The 24,456-nt window shown below is 27.4% G+C and overlaps 1 protein-coding gene across 2 annotated transcripts in view; it reads right to left on the minus strand.

Annotated features, from left to right (window-relative positions):
* Nucleotides 1-24,456, minus strand: part of LOC107449790 (glutamate-gated chloride channel-like) — a 457,252-nt gene that overhangs the window by 409,263 nt on the left and 23,533 nt on the right. The window contains exon 2 of one of the 2 annotated variants that reach the window (XM_043042909.3): nucleotides 17,515-17,678. The gene's annotated coding sequence lies outside the window, so the exon portion shown is untranslated. Of the gene's footprint in view, nucleotides 1-2,518; nucleotides 2,651-17,514; nucleotides 17,679-24,456 lie in introns of those variants that run through there. The other variant, XM_087164199.1, reaches the window with a different exon arrangement.

Consider the following 24,456-nt stretch of genomic DNA (forward strand, 5'->3'; position numbering starts at 1 on the left):
AGTAAAGGAATTTTTAGTAAATAATTCTAACCACGGATTTGCCCGAAATGGATTTGCACATGGAAAAATTATACAAATTAACAAAGAAACAATTTTGGCAATGGATTTACCTGAAATGGATTTGCACATGGGAAAATCATAAAAATTAACAAAAAAATGTTTAATAAATATATCCACCAAAATATACGATTAATTCAATGATTTTATATAAATATATAGATATATATATATTTATATATATATATATATATATATATATATATATATAGATATATATATATTTATATATATATATATATATATATATATATATATATATATATATATATATATATATATATATATATATATATATATATATATATATATATATATATATATATATACAAAGAGAGAGAGATAAAATTAATCAATAAACGTTAATAATTAATAAATAAAACGAAATTTCAAAGTTATACCTTTGAAAAAAATGAGTATATTGTCCCAAGATTTACTATTGATGTAATTAAAAATCGATTGTAATCTAAAATTAGTTATAAACTAATAATTTGTTTTATTTGCCCTAACAAAACTAGTTTGACATATGATAAATATAATAGATATTTTTTTCATTAAAAATTGGTCAACAACTTTTTTTATTGTTATCACTATTGCTATTATAAATTAAACCAAAAATAAGGTAAAATCTAAAATAGCATCCGTAACTTTGTTGGGGAAGTATATAATCCTAATTAAGTTTATTATACCATATTCCTAATATGGTTTGCATTGTAATGTATAGATAAATTTGTCTTGAGGTTGTGCCCGCCTTGAGGTTGTGACAGATTTCTGACTTTTCACAGAACATGACTGTTAATCCGTACACCTATGCCGCATTGGCCTGACGTATTCTAAAACATTACAACTCTAAAGTGACGTCACAAACTGTAGGTCAGATAAATCATCTGCAGTTATTTCACTCCTGCGCCACAGTTTATTTTGTACAGTAAAAATTATTTAAATATTTTTGTTCCTTAATATGCTTGATAAATATATTTAGATGGATATTATTAAATAATTTAATGAAAAGAAAATTTAAGAACTTTTTTTTTATTATTATATTATAAATTTAGTAAATTAGTACAGCTTATTTGAATTAGGTATAAATTATAAAATAAGAGTCTTAATCTAGGTTTCATGTACACATAGCATTTTGCAATATTTTGTATAGATAAAGATTTTTTTCCCATTTGAAAAATATCCATAGCATTTATTACATATTTTATTCCTTTATTTTGAGGATACTTGTCTTTTAGTGGGAAATTTTTTCACCGATTTGTTGTGGATTAACAACGAAAAAAAATGACAAAAAAATGTAAAAAAAATTTATCTCATTAAAATAAATTCAAAACTTTGTTTAGAATTAATCAATTTCCGAATTATTTTGACAAAAATTTGATTTATATTTCAAGATATGTTTTCTGTGTGAAGTAAAAGGAAAAATTCATGTGTTTTATAGAAATAAATACAATTATTTTGCACAAACATACTTCTTTCTATCAATATTATTGAAAGTAAATTTAATTAATCTGCTCTTCACAGACAAATCTATTTAATCGAATATCTAAAAAAACATGCTTTAAGTTTTAATAAAAAAAAGTAGTAGATACACTTAAGAAATTAATTAAATTAAAGAAATTAAGAAATAATTTAAACAAAGCTGACAATAAGTATCTCATAAAAACATTTTTGCAATCTTTTTACACTTCACGTTTACAAAATCCTAATTAAATTTTTTTCTTCCTTAATATACAAATTATTCTGGCATTCATTAATAATTTAATTAAAATTATAAGCGTGCCGAACAAGAATTTTGGTTGTTGATATACCAGATTAAAAATAGTAGTAACTGTTAGAGAAAATTAGTTACATGTGTTTGTTTTTGTTCCCAATAAAGTTTGTTCTCGATTGTTTAAAAAAAAATTTTTTTTAGATGTATATAGTTCATAATTACGGTATTCGAGATATAAACAACAGAAACTTCTTTCTTAATGTTAAAACCTTTAAGATATAATTTTTTCTCTCAAAGCTTTTTTATTACATTTGATTGTAAAACGCATGTATGCTACAATACTAAGTTAGAGTAAAAAAAGTAAAAATATAAATACTTAATTTAAAATTTTAATTCTTAAAATAATTATGTAAACAAGTTACTTAGTTAAGATATTAGGGTCTTGCATCTAGCAAAGCTAAATCTGATCGTAAACAAAATAACAAAATCTTACCAAAAAATTGGTTTATATTAATGAATTTATAAGGAAACTTATCCTGCAGTTATTTTAATTTACAAATTATCTCACCTGTTTATTTAAATGCTCACAAAATTCAGTTGGATAAAGGAAAATTATAAACGCTTTCAGCAATTGATTTCAATTATATATCTATAAGATAACTATCCGAATTTGATTCCAAAATATTATTTTTTAACGATAATGGAAATAAATATTAGACATAAGATGTACAAAATTATAATACTTACCCCTAAACAATTTATGTCTACGAATCAGTATGTACCTATTTTCATTCATAGTCCTTAATTGTTCATACCTCATAAAAAATAAAAAACACTGAATGATTTTATTAAGTAAAAACAATAAAATTTATTATTAAAAAACTCTTCCTTTTAAAGTATTTAAAGGCAGTTTCTCAAAGATTCTGCTGTCAAATGAAATTATGCTTTTTTGAAAATAATATGCTGTTTTCTCGACTCTTCTGAGTTTATTTCAATTACTCATGACTGTTAACCTATCTTTAGCCACCTTCCCTATACTAATTCTGAAAATACCGCGAAATGTCAATATGGAGAAAAGCCAGTTTTGAGAAAGTGAAAGGAGTTAGTTCGTCTAATTTTCTTAATATTTAAACACTTCTTCCAGTGCTTCATTGTCTGGGCTCATAAAAATTTGCAAAAAAATAGGATAAGGCATTGATTTTGATAACTCTCATCTTGGTGCAAAAATTTCACCAAATTGGCAATTTTCAAAAAAAGTTTAATAACTCTTGAAATGTTTAGGTTATATGCGCGTTCTAAAGCCCAGATAATTCTTCACGCCAAGATGGCATATATAGTTCAAAATTATAGCTTTGCTTCAAGTATAAGGCACTTAAACTGTAGCATTTATAATATTCCTTGGCTTAGATTCTTCAAAAAACCATGTTAAATTCAGTAGTCCGTTGAAATTCCAAAACAAACAAAACTTATTAACATATTGCGCTTGTATGAGATATGATGATATGGAAGCCACCTGATGACCTCAAAGTTATTTTTGAAGAAGTTTTCTTTTGTAGGAGGTGTTGACTGTTCCTCTTTGGTGGCGCCTTTCTATGGATGGATACTACATTCTAAACTGCGGAGTTCTTTATGGAACTTCGAACACAGTGAGATACTGGAAGACGAAGAAACGTCTAATGAGAAAACAACCTTTTTTGTATCTGTTTTTATTCTTTTTTGTGTTCTCTTACGGCTATACTGTCAACCCTCTGCCATTGGAAATAGAAAAAAAAATATCTTGGAGTCTTGAGCTCTTCTCAGCAGCTACTTGCTCTACTCTACGGCACTCCAGGGTGCCACAGAACACAATATTTTTTAACCCCTTGTCTAGACAAATATTTATTTTATTCGTTTTTTTTTTCAAATCCTTAACTCACTTTGTAACAAACAAATTTTAAATTAAAATAAATTGGCTAATAGTTAATTCGTACTTAAAAGTTACGATTTATTCGATAACAATGACGTATTTTTTGTATGCATATGCAACAATTTAAATTATTTTTATTTTATATATGAAAACATTAATAATACCATGAAGCCAAGGTTCAGGTTGAATATCCTACAAAACATACTTGATAACAAAACACAACACACACTTTAGATTTCAAAATCTTTACAGTATATCTAAAGAAGAAAGAAAAGTTTTATTTGTGTAACTAAACTTTTGCTTTATTTACTTTTTCTAGCCATAATTTAAAATTGAAACTGTTCAGAAACTCTAAGAAGATTTAGACTTCAGAAGGAATCCAAAGGGTTTAGAGGAAATTCTTTGGAGAATAGACCAAAGAATTTTTTCAGTGTATCTTTCTTTCGTTCTTTTCTGTTCTTTTTTTTTTTGTTTTTGAGGATTAATATCTCACTTATTTTATTACAAACTAAGGTAACAACTTAAAATATTTTCGATATAAAATCAGTTTATAATGTAAAAAGATTTCAGTTATAAGAACAAAAAAAATAATTTTAATAAGATTAAATATTCTTTTCAGGTCTATAAAAGTTTTCGAACCATGAATTGTTTAAATATATTTTTTTTTTGATAAATAATTTGATAGTTCTAGCTCGAAGCGAAATTTTAACTAAAATGTTTAAGTTACAGAATTAAGTCACTGATTCTTCATGAGTTACTGAACAATAGTATTAATAGTTTAGGTAAGTACAAAAACATTTTAAAAATAATATAAATTTTGTTGAAAAATATTTAAGCTAACTATAATCCTAACTAACTAAAAAAAAGTCAGTCTACCATCCCTGATATTTGTTTAGGAAATCATTTATGATAGAAAATAAATAAAATGAGAAAATAATTTTTCTACAAAAGTTTAAATTATTCACTTAACATTTATGTTCGAAAAAGAATTCTGTTTGCTTACGCTAATGCCTCCACTTTCCACGTCCAAATATTATTCTCTATTAGTCTTATAAATATTTAGATATATTGGCGAACATTGGTCATTTTTCCAAGTAATCATTTTTTAAAATAACATTTATATTGTTAGAACATTATATTGTTCGGGTAGACTATGTTTGAGGGTGCCCCTTGATTCCCGCCAAGTTGTAATAGCGGTTGATCGCCCAGCTGGGCGATGTTGAAACCCAATCGTGATTCTGATTGGTTTAGATTTTAGCGTTATTTTTAAATGTTCAACGGTGTATGTAATTTCAGATGTCCGTTAGTTCTACGTTGGATACCGACTGGTAAAGTTACTTTTGCTTCTGTTCAATAAGATCGAAGGCATGTTGGCAGTCATAAAAAATAACTTTACAAAGAAATGTCACCGCCAGTCCGGTACCACAGGCGCCATCGATTCGTATTTCGCCGAATTTATGTGGCGATGGAGGTACACAGATTTTATTCATCATAAATTTAGACAGTATCTAACTGCTATTAGAGAATTCTGTGCACCTAAATCTGAGGATATTCAAGCTTAATGAAGAAGTGAGTTGTTTTTTCCCTTTTCTTTCTGCGCTTACTCCATTAATTTTTGTTTCGAATTAAAATGCATTTTATTGGGATTATTAATTTTGCTCATATTGGAATCATTGCAATTTTATTAAGTTTTGGCCGATGTTTTGCTTACATTTTTCCAATGTTTTATTGAAATATTATAATGTTTTGATCCCCATTCCTGTAACTACGGTGTTTCGCGCAAATAGGAATGGCGCCAAACATAATTCGTCAATTTCGCCAAGGGGCACCCTCAAGTATATTTTTACCGGGTATATTTAAATCTATTTTTGCTTGCATGTCATTGTGCATGAAACTGAGCATTTAGTTTTAAATCATTTAACAGATCTATTTAACTGTAATTTATAACAGTATATTAATGTTATTTGCTCACAAATATTAATTGTTAGACGGTTAAAAGATAAGATCACCTTTCTAAATAACTTCATCTTAAAATGTAGCACAGGCTTACACATAATTAAAAAATAACAATAATTCTCTTAAGATCATGAATTAACAGCGTAATAATAGCAGTACAAGAAAATATCTTTAAATTAGGGATACAAAAATAATTATTAAAAAAAAAAAATGCCTTTACGACTTTTATTAATTTATGCTGATGACAACCAAAAAATGGAAATGAATGAGGAAAAACTGGAATCTACCAGGTTATTTTCCGGTCATTAAAAATGCGCGGCCAACATTTGACAACTGCGACGCCATCATTAGACGTATTCCAAACAAAATAAAAATCGCTACAAGCTTTAGCTGGTAAGTTTAGTTGTAACATTTCAACAGGCATTATTAAAAATGATTACTTCTTCACACGAATGCGTTCTCTATCGCAAGTCCTCTGTGATTGGCAATATGTTATCATTTCACTCTCCTCTTATCCTGTCCCTTGTCAAATTATTAGACGCACTATGAGAATCTATGTAAAATTTTATTTATCAGGTGATACTATACAGTTTCATTGTTTTTACGCGTTCGAAACCGATTTGCATTTGTTTATGTTTGTGTATCATTTGGTTAACATTATAATGCAATACGTTAATAATAAATACAAATAGGAAGTGTGTATATATATATATATATATATATATATATATATATATATATATATATATATATATATATATATATAAACATATATGTATATAAACATATATGTATATAAACATATATATATATATATATATATATATATATATATATATATATATATATATATATAAACATATATATATATAAACATATATATATATAAACATATATATATATAAACATATATATATATATATATATATATATATATATATATATATATATATATATATATATATATATATATATATATATATATATATATATATATATATATATATATATATATATATATATAAACATATATATATATATATATATATATATACAGAAACTCCCACTTACATTTGAACACTCCAATTAAGCTAGATGGTCCACATTGAGCGCAATCAAAAGTACGGTGATCTTAACACAGCTCTCCCAGCATCCCACAAAATAGCAATGAATCAACTAGTGGTATCCCGTTCATCGAATTCTATCAAAGATAAAATTCTGGTGGGAGAGTACTCTAGTGTATCTACCACTACAAAAATACAATTCTAATTCACTAGTATGTAAGACATGTTAACTCGATTCCATGTTGGATATCCTTTTATATGAATGTTGACATTGACGAAATTTATGAATGTTGACATTGTCGAAATGACTCTCTTTCACAGTGGTTTAAGTACCGTATTGTATCTACCACTACATTAGTTATTTTCCGAATCTTGCACTTTTCTCATTGCAAAGAATTTAAATGCAAATTTCATAAATTTTAATTTAAAATTAATTTTGATATAATTTTGGAAAATTTTAACGGCAACAAAATCCTTTATACACTCATTTTAAGACTGTATTTACCTCTAATCTTTGTTTCTCATTTGAAACGAAAGTCAAATATGCATTTTAGAACAAATTAGGCAGGTTATCTTAAAGTTGATCTTTAGGTTTTAAAATACTATAATATGTCAAGAAAGAGTTGATAAATTGTGGAGTAACTTTTACAATTTAGAAAAGAGGCGTTGTCCATTAAAGCCTTCTATTCCCCCAAGATATTCCTATATGAGACCCATGGGTCTCTTTAATGTTTATCGCTTCGAATAATGGTGATGTCTTTTATATAAGATTCATTTTTCTTCCAACATTTTGACGTTTTCCATGCGATATGTTAATGCAAACGCTTTACTACGCGTACTGAAATGAATTAAAGTATATATTTCAAAATAATTTTTATTTAAAAAACTGATTTTCTTTCTTTATAAAACTTTTAATATTTAAAATAAAGGCATAATTTTATTTCATATTGTAAAAAAATAATTTAAACGAACTCTTAGAAAAGAAATGTTTAGTAAAATTACCCATTCCCCAGTAGCAGAAATCTCTGTATTTAATCTTCAACAACAAGGAAAATTTCTAAAATTTGTGTGCAGTGCGTGCGTTAAAATATTTATGTTCAAATTCTGCACTTAAAAGTTTTGAAAGTCTTAAAAAAAGGTACTAGAAAAAGTAAAAGTTTTCAAAACTATTTAATGGGGCCGGGATAACCTGGTTGGTAGGGCACAGGGCCCAAGTCCAGCAAGTCTAGGGTTCGATCCCGCCAGCCGAAGGCCCACCGTGTAAGAAATGGTGACTGATGCAAGTTAAAACCTGTTGGGTCACATAGTCCTTCATGTTCCCATAACAAATTACACCTCTGAGGGTACTGATCCAGGAGTTTCCTTGTCTTCTGGATTGAGTTCAAAATTACAGGGATACGAAATTGAACCTTAGTTGTCGTAAACCCAAAATTGGGTTGGCTGCTCAACGACTGTTATGAAATAAAAATAAAATATAACTATGTAATGGAATCTTAATAGGAAAAGATAACATAACTAATACTTTTTTTTAACTTTCGGTTTATTTTTGTCTGCAAGGTCAAAATAAATCTGTGGCGCCTCGCCACTATGACTTGCTGCCCTGAGGAAAAGGTATGGGCAAAATTAAGAGATTATGGTAACATTTACCGTGCTTCTAGCTCTATGAAAATCACGTTAGATTTTACCAAAACTCTTTGTTATTGACAATTGGTAAAAATTTACAATAAAGTTTTATTACCTTATTGTTTGGTGGTAATTTTAGGTGGAATTAGGTAATTTTATCATGATATCTTAGAGTATGGTAAAAGAAAAAACATTTATTTGGTTAAGTTGCCTTTTCATTATTGGATTTTCCTTAATTGTGCGCTAGTAAAAATTATAATTTTTAAACCAGACTTTCCGGTAAATTGTTACCAAACAAACGGAAAAATTACCAAATGAATGGTTTCAATTCCGTATATTTTAGTTTTGTTATCACAATTTTATTTTTTATTTCTTTTTTTTTTAACAGAAATAATTTTCGTATTAAAATGTACATTTGCGTACAAGTACATAGATCTACAAACCATATAAGTACTGTAATTTTAAAGAAATTTTTTATTCTCAGTGTGGAGCTACTACCGGGCTCTTATTTATAAACATGCAACATTGCAATAGTGTCGAAACATGCATACTTACAAATAGGACTTGGATAAGATGAAATACTCGATTAAACTACAAGAAGTAATACTTGTTAAAAAAAAACTAGTGCCTATTTCTTAATGTTGAATGATTTCTTGTCTTGTAGACGGTTAGTTAAACTAAAATCACCCCTGAACTCATATGTAAATTTTAAAAAACTTGAAAACAACGATATGAATATTTTTATAAATTGGGAGAAAAATTCGCACTTGTCAAAATTTATTCAAATTTGGTATATAAAAAGAGGAATGTTAATCAGAAAACATCCTTTAGTGGTTTCATGATCTCAATTGATCTCACGTAGATTGTAGTCACGGTTCCAAATAATGCATTCACGTAAACGGTTTTCCAAAAATGTATGGTGATACTTCTTTTTATTGAAGCTGAAAAACTGTTGTATCTAAGAAACAACATTTTCATGAAGTTTTAGTGGAAGATCATTTAAAAAGAAGAGGGTATTGAAAATGTTGAAAAAAATTAAAGCAAGCATTTTGCCCTTTAAAAGAAACCATGGCAATTTAGAAGATCAGAAGTGACGATTATGTCAATGCTGTAAATAAATTGTTAATGTTGAGATGTAAGCTTTGCTAAGGAAATATATGTTCCAGATCATAAATAATTAACAATTTCATACAATATGAATGACATTTGTGATAAAAAAGTTCAATTATATGTATGAGAATATAAAAACTAACTTGACTAATGAAAGACTTGGGACAATATGATATGCCACGCTATTTTCGAAGGTGAAAATTTTACATCATTATTGGTGTAGTTTTATTATTATTATTAGTGTTGTTTATTAGTTTTATTGTTATTTGTAATTTTTAGTGTCGTTTTCAGACAGGCTTATAGAATTTTACTGAACGACAGCTAGTTATATGGCAAACTCTTATTGCGTACAAGGAAATCTAAAGATTTTTCACCAAAAGACCTAAGGTGTGATTAAATATTTTCTTACTAAATCCATTAAATTACATTCTTCCAAAGCCACCAGACCCTTCCATAAAGGACATTTACTGCTTGTATGATAAGAAAGTATTATCTCTTCGAAATGAAAATATTCTTGTGACAAATGAAGTGTTAAATAGCCAGTTATTTGCAACGTATAGTTGCATTCGAATATTATTAAGATGTGTTTATATCTTGTAGTGCATGCTCAACCTCTATAGTTAATTAATCTGTAATGATTATTATTTCCATCAAAATTTTTTTGTTTGGAAGAGCTAAAATCGGCTACCCAAAGAAAGTTCACAATCATTCCTTCAAAACAAGAATTCAAAATGGATGTTATTTAAGGTATAACATCCAATAATTCAAAACACGTCATATAAAGGTCCGAGGTTCAACATAAAGTGGTCCATGTCATATTTCAATACCGATGCATCATAGTGCTCGCTTTAAAAAAAAATTTTTAGTAGACAAAAGTTTTAAGCATTTCTCACAAATTTTTCAAGCTGTTTAATTTGCTCATTTTGCATAAAATAAAATGTCAAAATCGACTCTCTTTTATATCCTACAGAAATGAATTTCTATAACACAATATTCATTTTAAAATACATTTATTTTACTTTTTTTAATATAGCTTTAAATATATATTTCAAAATTGTTAGAAAAATTTAATTCAAAGTTTTTTTAAATCAACTTCATAATCAGAACTATATGTCGGAATATGGAGATTGTTGCCAGGCATGTAAGTAAATACTTTACAAAAAAAAAATATAATAATAATAGTTTTGGGGACAGTTATAATTTATTAATATTTTTTGTAAAAACTATGAATAATAAAAAATATATTTAAGAAGGATTCCTGAATTATTAAATTTTTCTGATCTTCCTTTAAACTGTTCATCCAATGTTTCTAAATGTTTCTTTATTTGAAAACTTTTACTTGTTGTTGGTTTTAGACTTGCAAATAAATAAAATTTAAATTTATATATTAATTTTTACAACTATTATGCATATTTTACACGGAGAAAAAAACATCTGGTAAAATTACCGATCAGTATAGCAATGAAATTTCTTGTAAAAGAACGTAAGTCTGTTTAAAAAATAATATACGGTATTTAAACCATTTATTGCAAAGTTTTTTCGTTCATATGATAATGGTTTACCAAAAATTATAGTTTTATTTTATTAAATTCCAGTTTCTTATTGTTCTTATTACCACATATTTAGTAAAAATGATACAAAACTTTAAAGTAAATTTAACGAAAATATAGTTTTCATGCCACGCATAAAATAGGATAAAAAGACCAATTTTCCCAACATTTTCCGAAATTTATTACGTATTATAATGCCACATTTTGTTGTTAGATTTACCAGAAAAATTACCGTAGTGCTTCGGTAAAAATTACTGAGCTTTTTTTATGTTCTCATAGAACCAAAAACAAGGTAAGTTTTACCATATTCTTGTAGATTTGCCCAAAGTTTTTTCAGTATAATTATTATAGTTATTGAAATTTACTTAGTTACTACACAAGGTACAATTACTTCATTTAAAACAGTAGTATTTCATAGGCTCGCTTTCTTTTTTTTAAACAAAATTCTATAAATATTTAGAGCAAAGCATCAAAAAATAAACAAAACGAAAACGTAAAAAAAATGTATTTCCAGTATTAAAAAAAGTTTTAAATATTATAAAAGAAGACGAATAAATATTACTCAAATGAGGATATTTTTTGATAAGCACAAACAAGTTTTGAAGCTTTTAAAAGCGAACGTTATCTGATAGATATGATAGATTCTGATAGATAGTAATGTATTTAATCAATATACAATGAACAAATATTTTTAAAAAAGTCTAAAACAAAAATAATATTGTAAAAACAACGATCATTTATCTTACTTAAGCTTCTAAACACATTTATAACTTTCTAAACTTTCAAATTAGTAATTTTTACACGTATGTTTTTTGTTACAACTTTCACATTTTAAGATATATTTTACTTTTTTTAATAAATGTAATTCTAATTCAAGCTCGAAAAAAAGGTATGAGAAGATATTATTTTTATGACGTTGGTTTATTTCGAGTTCTAAGCTGTTATGTGCTTTAACTAAGAAGAATAGAGCTATAAGCGGCAAAACTTATGTTTTTAGAGTAAACCGACACGGATAGCGACATTATGCATAAAAATGCCTACCATTTACAAAGAATTGGGCTGCTTGCCCAAAACACCTCCATAGCAACGGTGATTCAAAACATTATTTGGAAGAAGCTACGTTACAATGTTTCATTCTTCATAGTATTTTCCTCAGTTCAACAAATGAAATGTTAAAACAAAGAAGAAAATATGTTCTATTAAAGTCCAGCAGCAAGTTTCATTCTTTATAGTAATTCTATAAAAGCTTACAGGTTTTAATTTAAAATACTGAATTGAAGAAAAAATGTACGATTTAAAGTATCGCATTTTTTTCTACAATTTACAATATTTTTGTTTAAAAATATGACGGATACAATTTCAAAATGATAAATTGTAAAAGGAAATGCAATATCATTTGAAAACTTTACAACTTGGACTCCCGATTATCCGGGTTAATCACCGGGACCGGGTTAATCACCGGGACAATCGAAAAACACGGATAATCCGAAAACTCCTTTTATTAAAGAAAAATTCAATATCAGTACAAAAAATATAAAAATTACTGACATTTGCATGCATAGCATCAAACTAGGAATTTTCCTTATTGAAAAATGTGTAATGCTTCTTCGCCATTTATCGATACACATATTTTACGAACCGCGGTAATGTCACCGTAATCAAATCCTCCCATATAATCTAATAAAGTTTCCACAGAGCAGCAGAATGAGAAATTGTATTTCATTCATTTACTACATCTTCTGCATCAGTTACTATCATCACTATTTGATTTAACAGCATAACGATGTCTTCATCAGTCAAATACTGGAAGCCAGGCTCACATGCATCACTTTGAAACCAATCTTCTAAATTTTCTTCATCAAGAATTTCGAAACCTTAGATTTCTTTTGCTTGTTCGAGAATAATGTTTTCATATTTTTCTTGGACATCTGAAGAGGAATTGTTCATCAAGCGGTATGATCTTTCTCCAAGATCGTGATAACGTAGACGATTTTACCTTTGACCATTCTGCTGATGTTCCATATACTGCAATCCAATAACGAATATTTCTTTCCAAAAATTTGTTATAACTTCATGAATCAAATTTTTTTAATCTTGAAAATGTTTCTCTTTATATATTTTGTGTAACTCCGGTATGAGCACGGATAATCCGCAAACCAGATAATCGAGAGTGTACTATATATATATATATATATATATATATATATATATATATATATATATATATATATATATATATATATATATATATATATATATATATATATATATTCCTTTATCTAAGACTTTTTTTTAATTTATTATTCGAAACTAAACACGTTCTCACACTTAAATATTCACATCCTGTCTTTTAATCTATATTTTTTCAAGTATGCTTCCATTAATATTTAACGTTTTCCCTTTACTACTAACTGCGAGAAACCTACTTTTCCCTCCATCTATTTCATAGACCAGTGTTTCCCAAACTTATGACTTTTGTGTACCCTTTCTTGATTTTTCGTAACGCTGTGTACCACCAATTAAAAAATGAATGCATTTTTTACAATAAGAAAATTGCACAAAAGATAAAAATTACAACTGACTGTTGATACCACTAATTATTAACTGTTAACTCTGCAAAAAATAGCCAATAGTAAAATATGTAATCGTTAATTTTCATGGCTAGCTTTATTTTTAAATAAAATTTTTTGAAATTTCCGTTTGCTGCTAGATATTTCGCATGAGAACGCGTACCCCCACTAAACTGTTCCCGTACCCCTGGGGGTACGCGTACCACACTTTGGGAAACACTGTCATAGACCAAAAGAAATTGTTCAGATTTCCCTTTTTCCTAAGGAGGAAACATGATCACGGGACTATTGGCAAGATTTTTCTTAAGTTTTATTCGAGAATACTTCGATTTGTCTGTCACTTGGACTTGTCTGTCCCTCCAGGAATATTAGCTAGCCTTGATAGATACTAGCTGTTCATGCTAGTTTTAAATAAATATTATTTATGTGTAAAATAGTGCCGGAGACGTGCTTAATTTCCCTTCTGGATGATGATCTGATATACTCTTTATGAATAAAGTCAGTATAGGTACAAAACAATTTTTTAAGGTATTTAAGTGATTAGAGAAATCAAATTAATCTACGTACTTAGCTTTGACTTTATCAGTCAACTTTTATATTTTAAAATTTAGCCTCTAGGAGCACTTAACTGCTTCCAAAGTAAAAATTGCCCATGAATAGCAAATATCAAGAACAATGAATACATAATCTGTCTCCATTCATAAAACTGTAGACTAGTCAACTCTCAGTCGAAATAAAATATGCATTAAGCTCTTAAGGAAACCTCATAGTTAGAAAGAAAAAGTTCTCTTTCATCAGATACACCCAAAACTGCATCTTTATTTAATATTCTTTCGCAAAAACAAACAGAAAAATGCAATTTTAAATCTTTTGTGCTTGCAGGCAAAATCACTGTGCAGTTCTCCGTTGTCATTTCGAGGAAGGAAATACTGTAAGTGAATTTGTATTCTTACGTTTCGAGCCATTTTCTTTTGTGTCCGCACTGGTTTCATTACTATTTAATGGGCTCGTAAGTTCATTTTAGTTTTTTTGGAATTTAAATTGTATATTCCAATTTCTTAACCACCGTATCCTAATATTTCGAAACGAATAAATCTTAAAATTTACCTCATCTAATATTATTTATTTATGTTCGGCAATAAATTGTCTTTATAAAATATGCAAGCGAAGAAAAATGTTTCAAAATTTATATTTATTTTTAGACGTTTTTATTATTTAGAATTCAATGTTTGCAATTGTGTAATCTTTAAAGCAAAATATCGATCACTTTCCGACTTGTTAGACAACTTGAATCTCTACTCAGAAACTCCGTACTAGATGATAAAGTAAGTTTCAATCGTTTTTTTTTTATTGTTGTGAACAGAATTTTTTATCCATTTTTTCTCTAAATATAATTTATTCAAAGTGAAATTCTAAAGGTTTTCTGATTTTACATAATTTGAAAATCTGTGTCTTAAAAAATAAATTTTTAATCATTTTTTGACTGCTAAAAATATCAAGTTCTTGTAGTGGTCCTACAGTGGGATCAGTGCTATCAAATTTTATATGATCAGAATATAGATGTTCCTATACGGTCAAATTTTGTTTGTTCCCTTGAGATGCAAAACAATATAAGATTCAATCGTTTTCTGAACACTGCGATTTGAAAAAATATCACCTTTTTTATCGTAAAAAATAAATTCTATTCAATAAAAATTTCTGCCACTTTCCCACAAACTAAGGTTCTCAAACAGCAACTGGGGAAGTCTGTAACTGACGCTTACGCAATTCACCATTGTCTCCTAAATAGAGTGAGCTAAATTTATCGAACACCAAAATTTAGACCATTTTCTGACGCAAACCAAGATAAAAAAAACTTAAGAATAAAAGAAAACAAAATTTAAAATAAAACAAAATTTTGAAAAAGAAATACGATTATAGATTAACCTTAAAAAAATTATATTTATTTTTCAAACTCCAAATCTAAGCATTATCTATTTCATAATAAGCTAGTATCACCCTCGAAAATTCTCTCTGCATCTTTTGAAAGTGATGGTATCTTCCTAATGGGATTTTATGGGAAAGTGATGGGATTTGATGTTCGTAAAATAACGTATTTTTTAATTCCTATTTATTTTTATTTATTATTATTTGACTTTTTTAACCACTTTTATTTTTCAAAATGAGCAAAAATTTAATTACACATACCCATACTCATTATCATATTAATTGTATTATATAATCCATTTTTTTCTTCTTAAATTCTATGATCTACAGTAGAAATAATATGCTAACATGCATCTTCTCAAAAATCATACAGATCATATAATGATAATCATATAAAGATATAATGATAATGTTGATCATATAATGATTAAAAAAGCATTATTATTTGCTATATCATCGTTTTTAAATTGAAACAGATAATAAATGTTTTTAAACCATTTGTAAATTTACTCATATAAATTAATATCTATAAATTTAAATGACTACTTCTCTCTCTGCATTTTTCTATGCAAGTATTATTCAAAACAGCAGTATGATAAAATTTCACATTTATCAGTGATACTGTCAATGTTAAATGTATAGTGAAGTTAGGACAAAAAATTTGAATGTTGATTAACTAAATTATTTCACAACACTCAATACTCATTTCAAACATACAATTTCAAATGAATCCATTAACAAATGTATAAAGTTTTGAGTAGTCAAAGAAAGAATATTTTCTTTAGGCTATAGGCAAGATGGGATAATTTCTATTTGCCCATCAAATTGAATATTTTCCACATGATATGCACTAGCAATAGAAAATTTAAATAATTTAAGATAATCATATAAGAGATTTATCTTAGATAATATGCATGAAAAAAAAATTATGTCTTTTGGCGTATTGTGTTTCTCTTTCTTCGGCTATTTGTCCACAAAATTTTGGCAAGAAACAACAATCTTTACCTTTCTCTTAAAAATTATATGAAGATCGCAAATATCAAAAAGAAATAAGAGCGTATACAAGCTAGTATTAAAAATTAATTTTCTTACAGCTGTAGAACTTTGTAAGCATTATTTTCACGTAAAAAAAATTATTAAGACTAGTAGTTTATTTTCAAACAAATTGGCTAATTTAATTTTATACTAAATAATTCTAAATTGACAACGTTGTACTGTCGAACAGATTTCTGAATCTTAAATAAACAAAGCAAATAAAAACATTTTTCAAGAAATGGAATTCTCTTTATTCACAACTCTATGGTATTTCGTAGGATCTCCCACATTTCAAGAAAAAACTCACCAAATCTCAATGAATAATGAACGTAATGTTAAAAGAATTAAAAATATATATATATATATTGTTTGCAAATTAATAAAGCATAGCAATGATTAAAGCATAAATCCATAGCAATGACTGTAATGAGGACGCATGCGCACTGTTTTCCCAGAACAAATATTATTTCTTAAAAAAAGAAGTATTAAGAGTAAATTGACTTATCATTGTAGAGTGCTAGACAGTATTTCTATATATAAAAATCAGTAATATGTTAAGAGAGTAACTCTTTGAGTACCTGTTTACGTAAACGAAATAAAAATTGATATAAAATAAATTATTGCGTAGGTTTTCCAATCGAATAACTTCTAAGAGAGCAAAAATACTATTATCTAGTCACTTATATAATTAATAAGTTAAAAAGTGATTTATAATAATTAGTAAGTTAAAAAATATTGAAAGATTTCCTTTTTCAGAATGTCGAAATTTATTTGTACATTGTAACATGATAATTTCCTTTAATAACTATTATTGAAATAAATTTTCATTAATGCATTTTTATAAATAAGATGACATTTTTTAGCAATGCCACAAAAACTAAGAAATGCATAAAGTAATTAAAATATGTGCCAAGCGAAAGAAAATTAGGAAAGAGTATATTTTTGTCTATCAGCATTTCTTACAAAAATAAATGAAAGAAAAACAGAGCAGGAAATTTATTACCTGAAAAAGGTTTGGCTGCCGGCCATATAGGTTCGTTGTTCCTGGTGAGTGTAATAAATTTGTTTAATATTGTTAAAAATACAAGAAGTTGTATAAACAGTTTTATGTTTGAGGTTGCATTCAATGTCACGTATTTTTCAATTCATTTTTCTGCAGATATATTCCTGAAATTAGAGAAAAGGAATTCTTAATCTTTTTTTTTCCTTAAATATTCATTAAAAATATTTCATTTATGTTCATTAAAAAATATTGCATATTCATTATAAAATATTGAATGCAACCTCAAACAGTTTTATGTTTGAGGTTGCATTCAATGTCACGTATTTTTCAATTCATTTTTCTGCAGATATATTCCTGAAATTAGAGAAAAGGAATTCTTAATCTTTTTTTTTCCTTAAATATTCATTAAAAATATTTCATTTATGTTCATTAAAAAATATTGCATATTCATTATAAAATATTGAATGCAACCTCAAACAGTTTTATGTTTGAGGTTGCATTCAATGTCACGTATTTTTCAATTCATTTTTCTGCAGATATATTCCTGAAATTAGAGAAAAGGAATTCTTAATCTTTTTTTTTCCTTAAATATTCATTAAAAATATTTCATTTATGTTCATTAAAAAATATTGCATATTCATTATAAAATATTGAATGCAACCTCAAACAGTTTTATGTTTGAGGTTGCATTCAATGTCACGTATTTTTCAATTCATTTTTCTGCAGATATATTCCTGAAATTAGAGAAAAGGAATTCTTAATCTTTTTTTTTCCTTAAATATTCATTAAAAATATTTCATTTATGTTCATTAAAAAATATTGCATATTCATTATAAAATATTGAATGCAACCTCAAACAGTTTTATGTTTGAGGTTGCATTCAATGTCACGTATTTTTCAATTCATTTTTCTGCAGATATATTCCTGAAATTAGAGAAAAGGAATTCTTAATCTTTTTTTTTCCTTAAATATTCATTAAAAATATTTCATTTATGTTCATTAAAAAATATTGCATATTCATTATAAAATATTGAATGCAACCTCAAACAGTTTTATGTTTGAGGTTGCATTCAATGTCACGTATTTTTCAATTCATTTTTCTGCAGATATATTCCTGAAATTAGAGAAAAGGAATTCTTAATCTTTTTTTTTCCTTAAATATTCATTAAAAATATTTCATTTATGTTCATTAAAAAATATTGCATATTCATTATAAAATATTGAATGCAACCTCAAACATAAAACTGTTTGAGGTTGCATTCAATGTCACGTATTTTTCAATTCATTTTTCTGCAGATATATTCCTGAAATTAGAGAAAAGGAATTCTTAATCTTTTTTTTTCCTTAAATATTCATTAAAAATATTTCATTTATGTTCATTAAAAAATATTGCATATTCATTATAAAATATTGAATGCAACCTCAAACAGTTTTATGTTTGAGGTTGCATTCAATGTCACGTATTTTTCAATTCATTTTTCTGCAGATATATTCCTGAAATTAGAGAAAAGGAATTCTTAATCTTTTTTTTCCCTTAAATATTCATTAAAAATATTTCATTTATGTTCATTAAAAAATATTGCATATTCATTATAAAATATTGAATGCAACCTCAAACAGTTTTATGTTTGAGGTTGCATTCAATGTCACGTATTTTTCAATTCATGTTTCTGCAGATATATTCCTGAAATTAGAGAAAATGAATTCTTGATCTTTTTTTTTTCCTTACATATTCATTAAAAAATATTACATATTCATTAAAAAATATTGAATGCAACCTCAAACAGTTTTATGTTTGAGGTTGCATTCAATGTCACGTATTTTTCAATTCATTTTTCTGCAGATATATTCCTGAAATTAGAGAAAAGGAATGCTTGATCTTTTTTTTTCCTTACATATTCATTAAAAAATATTTCATGTAGAAGAATTTGAAAGAGTTTAAAAAATTCTAAATGGTTTAAGAAACGTCAAAACTGTTATTACATGAATTTCACGCTCAGAAAAAAAAGTATAGTATGGTTAAAGTTAGGTTAAAGCTACGAGAATATAGTAAATTTTACCGTGGTTCTGGCTCTCCAAAAAACACCCCAACTACACCTGGGAACACCAAAAAGGGAACGCCAAAAAGCTTGGTAATTTTTGCCGAAACGCTTTGGTACAGACTTTGATAGAAGTGAGAAAGAAATATGGTTTTATAATGTGTGACAAAATTTAGTAAATGTGGTAAAAGTTTGCAATTTTATCATGGTGATACCTTAGAGCATGGTATGAAAACCATTTATTCAGTTAAACTTAGTTTTCAGTTATGTATCTTTCACTAAATTTGCGATAACAAGAATTATAATTTGGTTTTATTGTCAGAATTATGATTTTATTTTACCAGAAATACCATTACCATTCAATACAGTAATTTTTTCTTCCCACCAAGTAGGGAAAAAATTACGCGTTTCACCTGCTGTGGGCACGTAAAAATCAAGTTCATTTATTATAATTAAATGCCAAACTTATTGAGGGACGATATTTTGTAAGCCCAAGCAGTGATATTTCGTCTAGCATTGTTTATATCTTTCCTTGGTTGCCACTTTGTGTGCGGCGCGACTATATAATCAGATGGATTATTCAGTCACTGAACTTTGTTAACGCAAGTAGGGTCTTAGATTTACAGTGTTTTTGGGAATAAAAATAAACGACATGGCGAAACAAATGAAATAAACGAAACAACACAGTTTAAGTGCCTCGCAATTGACGCAAAGCTATTATTTAACACGTTGAATGCCATGGGGGTCACCGGTGACCGACACTGAGTTTGTTCGGAGCGCCACGGAGATCACCGGTGACCGGCGAAGCCAAGATTATTAGAAACATATAATTCGAGTAAATTTGTAATATTTTTATATTATATAGTTACTAAAATAGTTCACACAAAAACAGTTTTATTTATATACGCAGAGATGCCAACTTGCTCCGGACAGCGAATAAATATTTTCAAGTGGTAGTTTATTATTTTGGATTACTGGTTTAATAAATTCAACTTAGTAGATTTTATCCACCACTATTTCTAAACATTTCGTAGGCTTATATAATTCACCACTTTTTTTAGCTATGTCATGTTAAACGTTTTAAAAAACTAGCAAAATCTGTCATATTTACAAATTTAGTTTGTAGTTATTTCCCGTTTGGCCAGACGACAAGTTATGTAAAATTAAAATGACATTCAACGTGTTAAGATATGTATACCATTTTCCCATCAATAATAATCTGTAGGACGAACAAATAACTTAAATATCTTTTAAAACTATTAAACTTTCCTAAAAAGTGAACTTCTGGCGAGACTTTTCCACTGTGATGAAAATTATCAAAATCAAGGAAAAATTTTCAATTTTTTCAAAACTAAGCAACGTTGGAGTGACAGTTTAAATATATTAGCAAACTAGATCGCAAACGTTTTTCATTTCCACAAAAAAGGGACTTTTCTCCGTATTGATATTTCATTATCACCATTGAAGGCGCTGATTAAAATATACTCTAACCATCATGAAAAACTCACAGTAGATGCATAAAGAACATATTATTAGATAAATAAAAATCTATTGCATGTAATGGCACAGTTTTCGAAAATCAGTCTGAAATTTAGCGTCACCAAATTTACTACAACGTTACTGCTTGAAGTCAGTCATCAAGATGAATTAGTCTTTTAGACACATGAAATACTTTTAATTCATTGAATATAAATACAAATAAATCGCATCAGTAATAAGATTATATGTGCAGCTTCTTGATGTTCGATATTTTATATTTTATTCGGCTTACATTCACTGGTCCAAATTACTGTGACTTACCAGACTGTAGTAAAATCTATCATGCTTCTAGCTCTGTAAAAACTCCAAAAAACTCGATAATTTTTAACGAAGGTATTTGGTAATAATTTTGGTAAAATTAACAATGAAATATTGCTTTATAATAGGGAATAAAGTTTGATAAATGAGGTGAAGTTCGGTAATTTTATCTTGATACCTTAGAGAATAAAATTTATTTATTCATCTAATTTACTTTTCATTTTTAAATATTTTACTAAATGAGTGGTAATAAGTACTATAATTTTGAGAATCTCCGGTAAACTATTACCGGAACGGAAAAATTTGCAAATGAATGGTTTAAATATTGTGTATTTTGATTTTTATAACGAAAACTATGTTTCTTTTAACAGAAATGACATTGCCATACAGTACGATGATTTCATCAGATTTTTTTTATCTTTGGGGGGGGATGCTTTGCACTATAATATGAACTGGGAGGATTCCATTACATACCATAGAAAATATTGACATAATGATAACGATAAACAATGTTACACGATGAACAAGATAAACAATTTAAATAAACGTTTATAGGAAAACTAAAAGCGTGCATTTGTAATACTGATTTGAGGATGAGTATCCAAAACTGTCAACCGAGTAAGAAAATTATTCGCTAATGCATTGCTAATAAAGTATTGAGTATTCTATATCATCTTGAAGCTTGAACTATTATTTGAATTGTATACTGGGTTAAATTTTAAATTATAAATTTTATATTGTGTGAAAAAGGTGATAATGGATGCAAAATTCGGTTCAGAAATTTTTATCTGATTACTTAGTAAACTATAAACAAACATTAAAAGAAGGGATGGTGCTTTCGTTGGGTAATTTTAATTTTGGTGTCAAATTTGGTAATTTTACAGTTTTGTTCAATGGGCAAAAATAAAAACGAAAACCCCTGTATAACTTTTGATCTAAAGATCAGATATTCACGTACTGGAACTTAATGGTTTGAAGCAGTAACCTCAAATATGCTAATAAGTTAGTGGAAACTATTTTTTACTTTAGGAAATCGGGCACGAAAACGTACTTCCTCTGAAGGATTTCGTAGCAGATTTTTAAATCTGCTGTGAAAAAAGGGCCTTTTTTAACAGAATGTGTGAGTAGATGTACAATAATTGCTATAGAGCAAAATATGATAAAATTGTTTTCTTAGTTACAAATTTTTTTTGTTAAAATTTAGCCAAAGATCATACAAACATACGACCCATCATATAAGATACATCATAAGATCATACAATCATAAATAATTCAGAGGTACTACAAACCAGTACTCCAAATTATCCAAACTTTTGATTGAAACTATGACAAAAATAATCCTTTAGGTGGGTGCTACTGATTTACATCCAAGAAACGGGTAATAAAAGGCGGTTGCCTCAGAATGTTTGTTAAAACCAAGCAACAAAATCTTTTTAAATTGTTTTTAATAGTAATCTGCTGCAGTTGTAGCTTTTTGAATTTGCAGAAATGGTAGATATGCGCTTATATCACACAGGATTATGATACTAAGACATTTCTACATAAACAAGCTTTAATCACTACAAGCTTTAATAAGATTTTATTACGCCTCCAACTGCTGATAAATTTATGCTCGAAACTTTAGAAAAAATGATTCCTTCACTGCTTTTGAAATTCCTCGCTTGTAGGAGAAACAAGTAGTGTTGAATTGGAAAAATTTGTAGAAACATGTGATAGCACAAAGAATAAAAATGTTTTCATTCCTGAAGATATAATTTATTTGGTTTCAGCTGGGTCGACGCCAAATTATGATGCATTACTATGCCATATTAAAAGAGTGGATTTTAAAACATCAGGAGTGTTTCAACTACAAGTTTCTCTAACTATACTCAAAATAGATGGATTAATGAAGAAAATTTTAAGTATTTGTTAAAACACTATTCCTTGTGTACCAGATATCTTGGTGAAAAACACTGCCAAAAAAACTCTGTTTTTGGAATACAATGCTGCTAAGTATTAGATTCATGTGCTAATTGGAAAAATTATAACGGAAGACAAAGTGAATTTTGGAATATGATTTTGAAATGGATGATTCACACATAAATAGTGATGGTTGAGATGAAATTGTATTTTTATGTGAGAAATGAACCATAGTTATTAAACTATGTAAAACTAATATAATAATTTTTCCTTTAATTTTATGTGGAAATAACATTTACAGCAAAATAATTTATTTTAAAGTTATGAACTATCTGGCACAGTGCACAAAAGAAAAAAAAATAGACCGCTCTGAATAACTTTTGATCCAATGATTGGATGTTCACGTTCTAAGACTTAATCTTAATTAATTCAAAGGGCTGGCCTCAAATATATTAAATTAATTAATGCACACGATATTTTAAGTTGCAAAAACGTCTTTCTTCCGAATTAACAGACCCTTTCTTTCGATAGAATCCGATTTCTGACCCTCAAAATATAGGGATTAGCCTCATTTTCGGAAATATGGTCCAATAGTTTGGTCAGGAGCGTAGTCCAAAATTTGGACCCCTTAATGTTAATTTTACTTTTTGCCTGTTTCGCCCTATCTCGAGAACTGTATAAGCTTACAGAAAAAAATTTTGCTCGCAATTATAAAACTTCATTTACCCAAAGGTAACTCCATACAAAAATAACTTTCAGCAATGATTTGTTACTTTTTTATTATTTTATTTAATACTAGTGAAAAAGAATTTGAAATGTAAGACATACAATTTCCTATATCATTTTAAAGAAAGAAATTTTACATGACAAAATGGAAAATTTGAGCGAAGTAGATCAATTCTTAAAAAAATCGAATGTTAAAGAACCGTATTTTTTAAAGAATAAACTAGCCTTAAATATATTTCCGATTTGTGTATTCCAGTGTAAAATGCAAAGTTAAAACTAAAATGATCTGCATTGTCAATTAATACGAAATAAATGAAAAATAACATTGAATAAACAGATAGTTTTTTGTAATTAAAAACATTCTGTAATAAATTTATTTTCTCTTATAATCAAATAAGCTTTATGGTAATCACTAAAAAAAAACCATAAAATGTTCTTTTTAGTGCAGAGTAATCAATCCTTCATGCAGTATATTTACAAA

The sequence above is a fragment of the Parasteatoda tepidariorum genome, chromosome 5 (assembly GCF_982258835.1).
Source record: "Parasteatoda tepidariorum strain Cologne lab strain chromosome 5, Ptep-v5.0, whole genome shotgun sequence".
NCBI classification, from domain to species: domain Eukaryota; kingdom Metazoa; phylum Arthropoda; class Arachnida; order Araneae; family Theridiidae; genus Parasteatoda; species Parasteatoda tepidariorum.